At 44.0% G+C, this 14,453-nt stretch overlaps 1 protein-coding gene across 2 annotated transcripts in view; it reads right to left on the reverse strand.

Annotated features, from left to right (window-relative positions):
- The window catches only part of CSGALNACT2 (chondroitin sulfate N-acetylgalactosaminyltransferase 2), a 45,011-nt gene extending 41,177 nt beyond the window's left edge, over nucleotides 1-3,834 (reverse strand). For both annotated transcript variants that reach the window (XM_044240053.1, XM_044240054.1), the window contains exon 1: nucleotides 3,717-3,834. The gene's annotated coding sequence lies outside the window, so the exon portion shown is untranslated. The remainder of the gene's footprint in view (nucleotides 1-3,716) is intronic.
- Nucleotides 3,835-14,453: the final 10,619 nt, after the last annotated feature.

The following is a 14,453-nucleotide window of genomic DNA, read 5'->3' on the forward strand; positions in this document are numbered from 1 at the left end:
TTTAGAGAGAATGAGAGAGTGAGCAAGTGCTGGGAGGGGCAGAGAGAGAGGGAAACTCCAGCAAGCAGACTCCTCACTGAGCTTGGAGCCCAACACAGGGCTTGATCTCACACCCCAAGATCCTGACCTGAACTGAAACCAAGAGTCAGATGCTTAACTGACCATGCCACCCGGGGCCCCTATTTTGCCTCCACTTTGAATAACAGGTTGGTTAGGGGTGTTTCTTAGTTCAAAAGATGTCTCGTAAGCACTTTTTAAATAATGTTCCACTGCTATTTAACATTCTATGTTCCAGATTAGAAGACTAAGTGCACATCTGATTTTCACTCCTTATAGGTAACCATATGTTTCTCTTTGGAAACTTATGAGACTGTTTATTAATTTACCCATGAAGTTAATAAATTTCATTGGGATGTATCTACTGTGTCTATCAATACTCTTTTAAGACTCTCTGTATGAATGAACTAGATAGTCCATTCATAAACTCAGATACTTCTTAGAGAAATTTCCTGTTGCTTTCCTTTCTTCTTTTGACATTCTACCCTAAGGTGAGAAAGGGAAATCAGGCATCTACTGTGAGTTGCAAGGGGAAGAGAATGGGGAATAGAAGCTGTTAGCTAGCCAGAAACTCTTGACTTGTGTCACATCTTTCTATAAGCTTGCTGAAAAGGTATACTTACTGATCGTTCCCACTACGCAGATGAAATGGAGACCAGAGAGGGAAGGGCTGATTTTTGGCCAACACTTTGTCTCCTGATACATCTTTCTGTTTGGCTCTGGATGCCCAAGATTCAGCTTGGATACTCCTACCCTCATGTTCTGTAGTTATTTCTCCTCTTCTAATTTCTATTTCTTCTTGGAACTGCTATGAGATGTTCATTGATTCTTCTGGATCTATTTTCCATGTCATAACTATTTTTTCCTATTTCTACTTTTTAATATTCAAGAACTAATTATTTTCAAGGCAGCCTATATATGTTAAATAGGTATGATGCCCTCCCAAATCTGAGCATACTAATATTAATTTTAAAGTTTTCTTCTATTCCTTACATCAACTCCATTGCTTCAGGTCCAGTTCTACATTATCTCTTACACGCTACTAATTTCTGTTGTTTATTCCCATTATAAAGGTATCAGCATCTCATTATACATGGAAATCACTGTACTCCTGCAGTAAATTCACATTTGTAACTAACCCTATAATTCAATTTTATACTTACACCCAGACTTGTATAGTATGACAACAACAAGATGATTTTTTAACTTGCAAACCCATGATTTTCTATCCATTTTTTAGTCACATCATTTTGGTGTTTCATTTCCCTTAACAACCACCAACTTGAGTAACACAGTTATTATCTAAGTGTTATGCAATAAGCTTCAAGGACAGATCGTCACCAGCTCTAACAGACTTATCTAACAGTTAAACAAGTAATCAGAGTCTGGTAGAAGATTGTCACAGATGTGCAACTAAAGAAATAAATAATAATACAGTAATGAATCGCTTAAGTCTTGAACTCAAAATAGTTTTGCTTTTTACCAATCTTTAATGTTACAGAAGTTAAAATAACAAATTCTACTGAAAAAGAAAGACTCCATGTTGGTTAAAACAATTTTCTGCCCACCTTATGATAGTTATTCCATAGCTGACAGAAATGCACACAGGTGTTCACCAAGAACATTTATAAGAATGTTCGTAGTTGGGACGCCTGGGTGGCTCAGTTGGTTAAGCAGGTGCCTTCGGCTCAGGTCATGATCCCAGTGTCCTGGGATTGAGTCCCACATCGGGCTCCTTGCTCAGCAGGGAGCCTGCTTCTCCCTCTGCCTCTGCCTGCCATTCTGTCTGCCTGTGCTCGCTCTCTCCCTCTCTTTCTCTGATAAATAAATAAAATCTTAAAAAAAAAGAATGTTCATAGTATTCTTCAAAATATGTAATAACAGAAACTGAAAACACAAATATCCATCAACAAAAGAATAGCCATGTAGTCATACCAATGGAATATTAACCATCAATAAAAGATAATGAACCACTGATACATGAAACATCATGGTGACTCTCTCAAGCAATGTGCTAAGCATTTTGCATGATTCCATTAACACCAAGCGCAAAACAGACAAAACTAAGAGATGATGACAGAAATAATAACACTGATTGGGGGCAGGAGTAAAACTTGGAAGAAACAGAGGGAAACTCCTGCGATAATGGAAATGTTCTGTAAATATAATTTGTTGGTCTAGCTTGTGGTAACACAAGTTAATAAATATATAAAAATTCACTCAGTTGTATAACTAAGATTTATGTACCTGATGACTTCACATGTATTTTATACCTCAATAAAAAAGTTAAGAAATGGGGCACCTGGGTGGCTCAGTGGGTTAAGCCTCTGCCTTCGGCTCAGGTCACGATCTCAGGGTTCTGGGATTGAGCCCCACATCGGGCTCTCTGCTCAACAGGGAGCCTGCTTCTTCCTCTCTCTCTGCCTGCCTCTCTGCCTACTTGTGATCTCTATCTGTCAAATAAATAAATAAAATCTTAAAAAAAAAGTTAAAAAATGTAATTTCCAAACTGTCAATATTCAATAAATATTGTAGTCAACCATATTCAGCCATAAATATTGGAAACCCCAAATCCTTTGTATATTCTTTTAGCTGTAAGATGATTTTAAACAAATGGTATCAGAAAAATAATACAAAATGAAGGTTAGCATTCTGAGTCATAAGATACTTGGTTTCCCATGTCTAAATTTGGGAGCACTGTGTTTTGTTAAGATTTTTATTTTTATTTATTTGACACAGAGAGAGAGAGAGACAGCGTGACAGGTAACACAATCAGGGGGAGAGGGAGAAGCATGCTCCCGGCTAAGCAGGGAGACAAGATGCGGGGCTCGATCCCAGGACCCTGGGACCTGAGCCAAAGGCAGATGCTTAAGAACTGAGCCACCAGGCGCCCTGGAAGCACTGTTTTAATACATTTAAAGACAACATTAATTCCACCAGAAATAAAGACCCAGCTCCTGAGAACCTTCAATGAGGTTAAATGTCCAGATGCTGCATATAAATCTCAAGAACAGGCTGAAGGATAAGAGCTTAAGATTTATAATTAAATTTTCATTCTGCAAATAATGTCATCACCAATAAAAGCATCAGTATTGCGTTTACAAATTATTCCTCCGCCCGCTGTTCAGAAACCGCGCAATTTTTTAGATGAAGACTGAAAATGCAAGAAGCTCCCGGTCCTGTAGTCTCCATGGCCCCACTAATTCCTACACAGATGTGCGTCTTTAAAGGCGTCTGGTTTCTGGCAGATAGAGCGAGGGGCTGCTGTCAAGAGACTACTACATTGACGCCATAAAGAGGTAACAGCTGACTACAAAGTTTGTGCACTGAGAGAAGCACAGAGAGTGGTGAGTTAGATTAAAAAAAAAAAAAAAAAGTGATAAAAATAAAACACACCCAAACCAACGGTCCTCTGACAGCATCGTTCTCAAAAGAGAACTCAAACCGCTCCGAAAAAACTGACTTTTCCTGACACCGCAGCGGCCTCCCGAGGGCTTGTCCGGAAGGCGACCCCATCGGGATAGGGTCCCCCAGCGGGCTCGTCCGTGAAGCCACCCGACCCGGACAAGGACCCACAGCCCTCCGCCCGCGCCCGGACTGCCCCGGCCCGAGCCGCCAGAGCCACCGGCAGGCGAGGCCGGGTGGGGCCGGGTACTCACCGCGCTCACCAGTCCGCGCAAGGCCACCGCCGCCCAGCCTCCTCCCCGGCCGCGGGCATACCCCGGCGGTGCCCCGCGCACAGGGCTTATCACCGCCTCACAGCCCACCACACGCGGCCGCGCAGACGACCGCCACTTCCGGCGCGCGTGAGGAAATGAGGCTGCAGCCGCGGCGCGCGCCTGCCCCGCCCCGCCCACACCCAACGCCGGCAGCCCCGCCCTAGCCCCGCCCACTTTCTCGCCCGCGCCCCTTGTCAGGCTTGGGAAGCTCAGTAACAGACATACAGTAATGACTAATCGATTATCTGTTTAGAATATGTGTGTGTGTAGTTCCAAAAACGATTTAGAGCGACCGGTAGAGTGCCCCAGGCAGAAAATCGTTCCCGCAGGAACAAGAGTCTGCAGGGAGAGAAGTACCAGCTTCAGTGGACCGCTGACTGTGAGAGGGAGGGACTCAGCCGAGGATGGCAGCGCAGTTCTGCTAGGGACCGCTGTCCTGGGAGCCCGAAGGGGCGAAGAGTGCCTTCGTGGGCACTAAGCTAAGGACTGACAGATCAACAGAGATGTCCCAGCATCCTCGAGGGTGCTGGGCTGCGCTTGATGTCCCCAGCGAGGAAGTCCTGAGTTGCCACTGGACCTTTAGCCATTCCATTACTTTGGACGTGGGTGGGTTTCCTTATATGTGAAACGAGGGAGACATTGTGGAAGATGGCTTGAGAGCTAAGACTGTATGATCTTAGTGAGTGGAAAAAAAGAAAGCCCTCCCCAACATCCTTTCCACTCAACTGCTTATTTCAGAGCATCCCCCAAGGACGCTGCCTTGAAGAGTGATAGCCTGTGCAGGGGGAGAGATATCAGGCAGCACCAGCCCCTGCTTGTGTCTGGGCAGGACACGGAGGTGGTTAAGAGTGGCTGTGGGGTCTGCCTCCCACCATGCTCTGCTTTCCTTAGTGGCTACCTTGGCAGGTGACCACACTTAGCCTCTCTTAGCCTGTTTCCTCAGCTATGTTGTAGGGACAGTAATGATAGCATATGCTTCCTAAGGGTGTTGTGAGTGTTAAATGCAATTTTGTGTTTGATGCGTTTGGCACACTGCCTGACAGGTGGCAGGCAGTTGAAGCTCACTGTCACCATTAAGTACATTAGTTAGAGCAGAAGACGGGTGACTATGGGATGCATCCCATAGAAGTGGCATTCCTAGAAGGGAAGATTTGCTCCCAATCACAGCTGTCTTCATTGTGTGATGGTTATTGGGATGCCTTTAATACAGATGTTCTCCTCCGATAAGTCTTGTGGGAAATCCTACTGCTAAGAGAGTGGATAGCCTACTTCTAAGCCAGGCTTGCTGGATGTCCAGCCTCTTCCTAATATCAAGGTGTCATTCCTCTCTCATGTCATTTCTGAGCAACTGTAAGCGTTTATAGTTTTAACACTCCTTCTCTCAACCTGGCCCAAGTGTAAATAATTCATCTAGTCATAGATTCCACGGGTCTGGGACCTTGTGAAGATATGGACCATGTCTTTTTCATCTACCACTACTTGGCATATAAGAAGCATTCAATAAATGTGATTTGAGGGGCGCCTGGGTGGCTCAGTGGGTTAAGCCGCTGCCTTCGGCTCGGGTCATGATCTCAGGGTTCTGGGATCGAGCCCCGCATCGGGCTTTCTGCTCAGCAGGAAGCCTGCTTCCCTTCCCCTCTCTCTGCCTGCCTCTCTGTCTATTGTGATCTCTCTCTCTGTCAAATAAATAAATAAAATCTTTTTAAAAATGTGAATTGAATTGGTTAAAATAAGAATACACAAGTATCTCTCCTTTATCCAGAATCTCAGACCCCTCAAGAGGATGGCATGAATGATTAAGCTTTCGGTACAGACGCCTGATTATGCTCTGGTATGGCAGTCAGCCTTGTGTGAGTCTACTTAGCATAAATTCTCTAAAGTTTAAGACTGCCATGGGTGTTTTTGTTCTGAGGATCCAGCTTGGGAGTGTAAATGCAAATGTAAATTCTTGTGGGAGAATTAGGGAGTGGGTACAGAGCACAGCATTGGTGAATTTAAGAGGATAAGACAGAAGTACTTTAAGTACTTTAAATATTTAAGGTGTTACTGCAAGTAAATATAAATGGAAGTCCATTGAACTGTCAGGGGATTATGTTCCCAGGCTGGCAGCTTTGAAGCCCTCCATCCCACTCTAAGTTACTACATATTGTTAGTTAAGACGTTGTAATCAGCCTATGCCTGACATTCCTGCTGATGGACCTTAGGAAGTCTACAGAAAAAGGGGTATGTGGATCTTGTCCTCCAGTCTCATATCCAATAACGGCAAATGCTTAGGCTTTTTTCTTTTTCTGCTGCCCCTACAGACTTTAAATTGGATGAGACTATCTGCTCCCCTAGGGCAGGGACATGGCTTCTCCTTTTCTCTCAAGCACTCCTAAGCCAGGCACAGGGCCTGAGCCATTATACGTGCTCACTGCATACGCACAGATGCATGAATGCCTGAATTCTACAGCTCTAACTTTCCTCTAGTGGGGGCCAAGTAATAGCAAGATAAGTCTACTCCACTAATCAGATGCAAAAGAGCCTCACCTTCCATTGTGCTGCAGTGCACAGTAGAACCACTCCCTTCCACGTTAAACATTCTATTTTTTGTCTACCTCCACTAGCCTTATTGGTGTTGGGTTTTCTTTTTTATTTATAGCATTTTGTTTTTCTTCCTTTATCCTACACTTTCCTTACTGACCATGCTGTGTACCCATGTGTGGCACAGGCTGCTTTCAGCAGCAGGTGCTTCTCCCAGTTTTAACCCTTCTAATCCTATTGACATCCCTGTGGAGTAGGATACGGTCACCAGTTTACCTTAGAGAAAACAGAAACTCAGAGAGGAAACTGCAGAGGCTCACCCAGGACAGGAACCAACCTGAAGTTGAAGCAGTGCGGTTAGGGTTAGCAGTCATGTCTTGTACACTGCTAGTTGGTTTCTTCATTAGCATTGTTGTTTTTAAAATAATTGAGGTTCTGCCATCAATGGATTTAAATTGTTAGCTTTTTATTATTTTTTGAATTGCTAAATCAAATACTAAATGCTTGTAATTTAAATTTGGAGAGACAATAATGCATAATTCAAGTTCTGTGGCAGATAATGGGTGATACAAATAAAATAAGTAGTTCCATTGAGAAAAATACAAAAGTACTGTTGTGGTATATTAATATCAGAAGAATAGAGTTTTTTCCCCAAGAATCTCCACTCTGAGGTGGCGGCGCCTTCTTTCTTCTTCTTCTTTCTCCTCCTCCCGCTTCTCCCCCCACTTCCCCTCCTCCCCCTCCTCCTCCTCCTCCTCTTCTTCCTCCACTATAAAGCTTTCCCACTCCCCTAACCTGCTTTTGAGCTCTTGCCAAATGGAAGTGATGAGGGCTGACTCCCTTGCTATATAGCAAGCTCTGAAGAGCCTTTGCCTATTCTCACTGAGCCATTTTTGTTTCCATAGTTTCCTTAATGGGGCCACCAAGCTGTGGCCTTCATTGCTTATTGCCTCAGACCATAGCCTTCACTCAGGCATGGTATTCACAGAGGCCCCTTGTGCCCTGCTGTTCTTGGTTTATCAAGTCTATAAGAATATGGCAAATTGGCATCGGGTCTGACCTCTGCTTGCTTTGCCTTGAGTTCCTTGGCTATTAATTCTCAGTTTGGGAATCTGGTTTTGTTATTGATTCCCATTTATTTGGAATCTTTGATGGAATCAGTCCATTCCCTTCATCCCCTTTTGCTGTCTTTTATGTTACTGTTTTGCCTGCTTTCTAAAAGTTTGTTTAACCTATGGAGAATCATAGGGCAGAACGCTGGCATAGGCCCTAGAACACTGTTGCTCAAGTTGGTTCACAGACCTGAGTTTGGGGTTCTTTCCAGACCAGCATCCATTTTCACATGGTATTCTCCCCTGTGTCTTCCTTGTGTCCAAATTTCCCTCTCCTTATAAGGATACCAATCACTGGATTAGGGGCCCCCATAGTGCAATATGACTTCATCCACAAAGACCCTATTTTCTAATAAGGGCAAATTCACAGGCTGTGGAATTACAGACTTGAACATAATCTTTTGGGGGGTCAATTCTACCCACTATAGATGGCAACCTCTTCAATTTCTGGTAGATTCGAGTTCCACTCTTTCTGAATTAAACCCTGTCACTTTTGCTCAATCTTTTCCTGGGAGTAAACATATGGCATATGGAAAGCATTTCAAACAACCCACAGTTTTCCTTTGTTTCCTGAATGGTTAACTGTAAGCATCGAGCCCTTGATTGCCAACACTTACAATAAGAGATTCTCTCCTCTGGGAGCCCAGATATGAACAGGCTTTCTAGAACCTGTGGGTGGCTCCTCAAAGGTCTCCTTCCCTAGACATCTGAGACAGGAGAAAGCCCTTTTGTCTGTTTGTGCAAGAGCAATCTGGACAAGCCCTTGGACTTCCATGGGAACTATCCCAAACCCATCACTTACTGTAGCCTTCCCTTGACATGCTGTAAAGACTTATCCCCCCAGTGTTAGGGCAAGTGCTCAGCTACAAAATTTGTTGATGCTTCTGCTGAGCTAGTTCCAAGCTCCTTGCTTGACCTCATGATTCTTCCTGAAATAGAGACATTACTATTGACTGGAAACATAGCACTTCTCAGCCACTGATTAAACTCTTATGAAATTCTATTATTCTCTCCCTCTCAGGTCCTACTTACTGCTACAACACCCTGAATCCAGGCACTCTCCTTCCTCTATCAGAAGAAGGGGAGCCTATTGCTGATAATTTGATAATCAGATAATTTGAGAACTCTCTGTGCCTTACTCATATGTTAATTATAGTCTCATATTGAGAATCCTGAGCTAATCCTGTTTGCTGATGAATCATTCTTGAAACTGGAAGTTATCAAGCAGCATATACTATCATTAATTGAAGAGATCCTTTAGAATATAGTCTTCTCCTGAGATAAAACCAGTCCAAATGGCAGAATATATTGTATTTACTAGAGCTTGTTAACTAGCCAAAGACTAGAGAGTAAACATATATGTAGACAGAAAATAGGCTTTTGGAGTACTCACGACTTTAGGATGCTAGAACCCCCACAAAAATGGACAGCAAGTTAAGCAGTTTTTAGATGCACTCTACTTACTGCAAAGGTGGCTATTATGAAGTTCGAGAACCATGCAAAAAGAGACAAGGTTGAAGCTCAAGCAAACACTACAGATCATCATGCCAAACAGCTAAATTTCTCCCTGAAACTACTCATAGAGCACAAATTGATTACTACCTTAAAGCAACACTAAAAAAGCTGTAAATAGACAGTTGCATTGTTTTAAATTTCATGTGGGTTAGTCATGGTGTATGCCCTTCCTAATATTATACTTGGATCAGTGACATAGGGAAGGTAGGACAGGCAATACGGTACCTTAAGAGCAAAAGCTACCTTGTGATCTATATGGGATTTATTAGGGTTCTGGGTTCAAAGCACCTTACAGGAGTTATCAATTGTTCTTGTTCTTGTCATAGTGGTCGTGATACTGGTCCACTGCATTCTCTCCAGGGTCTGAAATGCTTCTGCACAGATCACATGATCTCCATGATGATATAACAGAAAGGTTGAAAAGACCTCATGGTACAGTTGGCCAGAGAGATGACTGGACAATCGACCTCAAAGTGGCGAAGATCTGGATTTCTAGACTTCCCTGAATTCTCCAACTTCTCACAAGCAAGCAAATGATCAGAAAGGAGGACTGAGTCCGAATATGCAAACAGACAATGATTGGACCACATGGAAACTGAGAAACTCTGACCCACACCTCTGCAGGAACCAGTCCAGAATGGTCAGGGCTGGTCCAGTTTTCCCACTTTTGTTATTTCCAAATCAGGACCAACCAGAGAAAGCCAAGTATATTGCCAAAGCCAATCTCATAAGATGTCTGGCTTCTAGGTAGCCTACCTCCAGATTCCCCAAGCCAACAACCTCCAGTCACAACATGCCTGAAGCCTCCCTCCCTCACCTCCTTTTTAAACTATAAATCTTTTTCCTCCTCTGCCTGCCTTACATTTCTTTTAAAAGCAAGTGATGGTGGTTGACTCCCTCGCTATAGCAAGTCCAGAATAAACAACCTCTGTTCATTTTCATTTGGACGGTCTTTACTTGCTTCTGTGAAAATAAAGATTATATGTAATTGGACTTCTCTTAAAAAAATACAATTTTCTACCACAATTCTTCTTTTACTTCTTTCAATGACTACCTTATGAGAGACCAGAACCTTTGCATCCTCTGTGCCATTTCTTTTCTTAAAAATCATTTCTGATAATCTCTTCTTTCCATATACTTATGGAGTCCCCCAGACCCTTAGCAGGCACCTGGACTGCCAGGTCTTGTGGCCACAGAGCCTCCAGGAAAATTTTTAAGCTCTTTAAAACTCTTAAGAGGCACAAAGCGTGCAGCACATCATAGGCCCTTGGTGGGAGAAGTGTCTGAAGACAGGCTGTAATGCAGGTACCGTGCGGGCTCTCTGCAGCCTTCCAGGCAATGTCTCTTGCCTCAGGTAACAAGAGGCAGCCTCATATACTTACTTCTCTGGGGCTAGACCCTTTCCAGCCCACAGGAATGATTTTCCTCCACGGGGTGAATGACATGTGCAGAAAAGGACTGGCGGAGGTGACAAACAGGAGCAACCAAAAAGCATATGACTTACCTTGGCACTGCTTACAAAATTGACCAAGATAAACAGAAACAGGGACACTTAAAATGAACATAACATTTTTATTCACGAACTTGACCCTTTTCACAGTAAATATTGCCTGTGTATGCAATATCAAAATTATTTCCTTTTCAAAAAAATTTTTTTTGGTATTTTTTTAGTTTTGGAAGATACTTACCTTGCCTGTTCATGCTAACTTTGAACATGAATTTCTCAGTGTCCTCTGAAAGGATGCAGGATTATGGTGCCTCCTGGTATGGACTATAGAACTCCTGAACTCACAGTGCTTGGGGTGGTCTCAGGTTGTGACTCCTTCCATGCTACCTGGCCCGGTTCCCTGTGACACTGATGTTCCTGTAGTCACCATGTTCCTGTCGATGGCCTTCCTGTCACACTCTGGGCCCAGGCTCTGGTTGAGACGTGTTGTTGGTTGGCCAGGTCCTGTGATTTGCACATCCCAGAAACACCTGCAAAAATATCTCATCGCTTGACACAACCATGAAAACCTGAGTGGCAAAGATAAACCGTGATTTCTTCTGGGCACTCATAGTGCCCCTTAACCCTGGGCATGAGGCATGTTCTCTCTGCCATTACACTGCTGCCCAGCCAGCCTCGGCTGCAGATGGGGAGAGGGGTTTCAAATGGAAAGATTCTCCATGTGGAGGTGCTGATTTTTTGTGATGTCAGCTAAGAATCCTTTCTATGAATCCCTACAGTTCTAAAGGGGCCATCAAGACTGCTGCCTGTGGAGGAGAGACGAGAACAGAAGAGTCCCAGCGGAGAGGGCTGTTTTCTGTTCATACGAGGGCAAGAGCTATGGATAAGCTCCACACATATCTTCATGCCAAAAGGATGAGGAACCCCCCCACCGCGCTGCCCTGCCCTGCTGCTGAACATGGCCTTCAGATCAATGCTGTGTCTTTCTGGGGCCACAGAACCAAGGGTTTCTCAGGCACCTTCTAGAACCACCCTAAAATGTTACCTGCTAAATATCCTACATGTGAATATGCTCAAAGGAGAAGAGGAAACCATTCACCGGGGGACAAATGCTTCATTTATATTGGGGAAGCCTATGCTTTTCTTCTGAATTTTCTTTTATATATAAAGTATTTGTACACGCCCTGTTCTTAGACATTATCTTCAGCTAAATTTCCACCCTTAAAATAAGATGGCCTTATGGTGGGAAAGCATCCTGTGTGGAAGCTGGTGGAGAAATGTGCTTTTTAAGACAAACCAAACACACACATACACACACACTCCTGATGGAAGTTCAAAGCTCTTGTAAAAGGGGCTTTTAGTATTTTAGTATTAGCTTTTCTCAGCATGGGTTTCTAAACATTCAGAGGAAAAGGCTATAACAAATAGCCCACTTTATGAATTATATTTACTTCCAGTTTCCGTGATCCAGATTGAAGGAGGACGCCATGAGCAGAAATGGGTCCCGAGGGCCAGGAGCTGGAGCTCCAAGGGCCAGGAGCAGCTCATGCATGCGTGTGTGTGTGTGTGTGTGTGTGTGTTTGTGTATGTGTGTGTCTTCATGCATGCACATGTGTATGGGAAACAACATGGGCCCTTGGCACCTCGTACACAACACAACCACGAATCAGATTTATGTTGGTAACAGCTTGTGTTTGTCAACGGACCCACTGGCTACCTGCCAGGCATTTGAGGAGGAGTTCAGAGAGAGCCTGCCTAACCCAACAGGACTTACACAGAAGCATTTAGTCTTTTAACCTTCATAGTGGCTCAGAATGTTTCCTCTGACTGCAGTGAGCCTACAGCTATGGCTATGTGTTTTAAACCCTCTCTCATATACCTGTCCAACTCCAGCTTCAAGAAATAAACCACATTTGCTAGAGAACTGCAGATACCTGAACTCGACGTGGCTGCTGCTCTATTTCAGGGAAGGAAACATGAAGGAAGAAGTTTCCTGAAGGTTGGGATAAGGGGAGTTTTAACAGTTACCACAAATGTACCTATTCACATACATATTGTGTAAGATAAATCAAAGGTACCACCGAGCACCTCCTAGTTCTTTGAGCATTGTTACTTCCCCAGGGGTGACAACAACAGATTTCCTTGTGATATTTCAATCTTTACACGGAAACATCAAAATCAGGAACCTGATGTTTCCAACGAGGGAGTTAAAAAGAGAAAAGAAGTTTACGCCTTTTATGATACATGATTTTATTTGTATAACTGAAATTATTTCCTTAGTCACCTTGATTACAAAAACAAATTAACATGATATGGCTTAATAACCTTTTATAAATAGATTTTACAAATTTTAATAACTGACAGACTGCTACTTAATACTCCATAATACTTAATACTTAGTAACTTTGGTGTATATGCATACGAAATTTGTCTGGAAGGACTAGTAAGTAGGAGTGCTTTTAAAATTCAGGAATAGACAATTAGATAACTTGCCAAGGGTCAGTTCCCCATCACTGCGTCAGCCAGTTAGACCTGGAGTTCTCACCCTGCCAAGGACAAACCTACGGTGGCAACTCACACTTATTGAGTAGGTATTTTTAACAATTTGAGAAAGTTTATTCTTTTTTCTGCATTTAAGAAGACTATCATTAAGCACATCTGAAAACCAAAAGTTGACCACAGCTAGATATTTGTGAAAGAACTTACCACAGTGTGTCAGAAAAACGACCTCAACTAAAGCCAGGTCACATCTCCACTAAGTGTTTTTCCAGTTCTCTCTCTCTGGGTTTGTGTGCACACTCATACACACACACACACACACACACACCCGTGAGGCTCTGATACACACTCACCCAACCTACAAAAATGCCCTAATTTTACTGCTTTTGTGAAATGCCTCTACGATACAGTATTTGGATGAGACACTGTCTTCACCGGGCTTTAAGTCGGAAGACCAGGCAGGGTGTTGGTCACTGAGTCTCTCTGCCGAAGTTGCAGACAGAAGAGCTGCCGGGGACTTCCCAAAAGCCACCCCCACAAGATGGGAGGAGTGCTGAGTGTCGGTGACCACAAACAAGCCGTGAAGAATGACAAAAAGCTTATGAGTCATGATCAGAATCTAGTAAACAGAAATGTCCTGCTAGAGCAGCATCCCGTTACAAACACAGAAAAGAGTGGATGCACATACCTTTTCACACAAGCTCTATGAGAGCCAAAACATTGTCTTTCCACATCAGAACTGTAATCAGAGGTGTAGCAGTCCTTGGCTATTGTCAGCCTTACTTCTAACGCAGCTAGCTTGACGGTCCCTTTTAGACTGAGTCTAGCCCCACCCACTCCCACTGCTGTGAGATGAGCCCCTGCTTGCGGCTGGCAGCCTGGTAACAGTGGAATTCACGGCGGCCAAGTCCGCAATCCCTTCAACCGGAGGCCACTCAAACGCCCCTTTGCTTCATACCGTTCTCGTCAGGGGGCAGTGATTACTCAGTGATGGGGACTGAAGTGTCTGGTGAGCCCTCTCCCCTCACACCACCCCTCTACATCGCAAATATGGCAGCCAACCTCTCCCTTGTGCTACATTTAAGAATCATTTAAATCATGATAAAAATCAAATGTCTTCCTAAGAAATGGTGCCATGATTCTAAAAAACCATTCTTAAGATCTCAAACGTTGAGCGGAGGCCCATCCCGAGGTCCCCTCCTCCTCTCCAACCCTGGCGGGTGTCGGGTAGGGGGAGGCTTTGACCTCACTCGGAGGCCTTGCTGGGCTCTTGTTCTGAGCAAGGACATGTCGTTTGGGTCAGGTTTTTAAAATTTATTTATTTTTCCTGTTGCCCTTCTGGTGTGTGTGTGTGCTTCGTGTTTAAACCTTGGTGCCCTGTTTGGCGGCAGCCAGAAAAATCAGACAGCTCAGGTAGTGAGCGAGGGACCCACGTGTGTGAGCACAGAGTGTGTGGTTGTCCCTGGTGAACACGGGCCAACACAGGGTGCTGCTGAGGGCCAAAGAGGAAGGACTAAAAAAAGGCTGGACTCGCAACTTGGGTCCAGTGGCTATGTCTGCCAGGAGGGAAAATCACCAGCC

Source organism: Neovison vison, chromosome 2 (assembly GCF_020171115.1).
Source record: "Neovison vison isolate M4711 chromosome 2, ASM_NN_V1, whole genome shotgun sequence".
In the NCBI taxonomy this organism is placed as follows: domain Eukaryota; kingdom Metazoa; phylum Chordata; class Mammalia; order Carnivora; family Mustelidae; genus Neogale; species Neogale vison.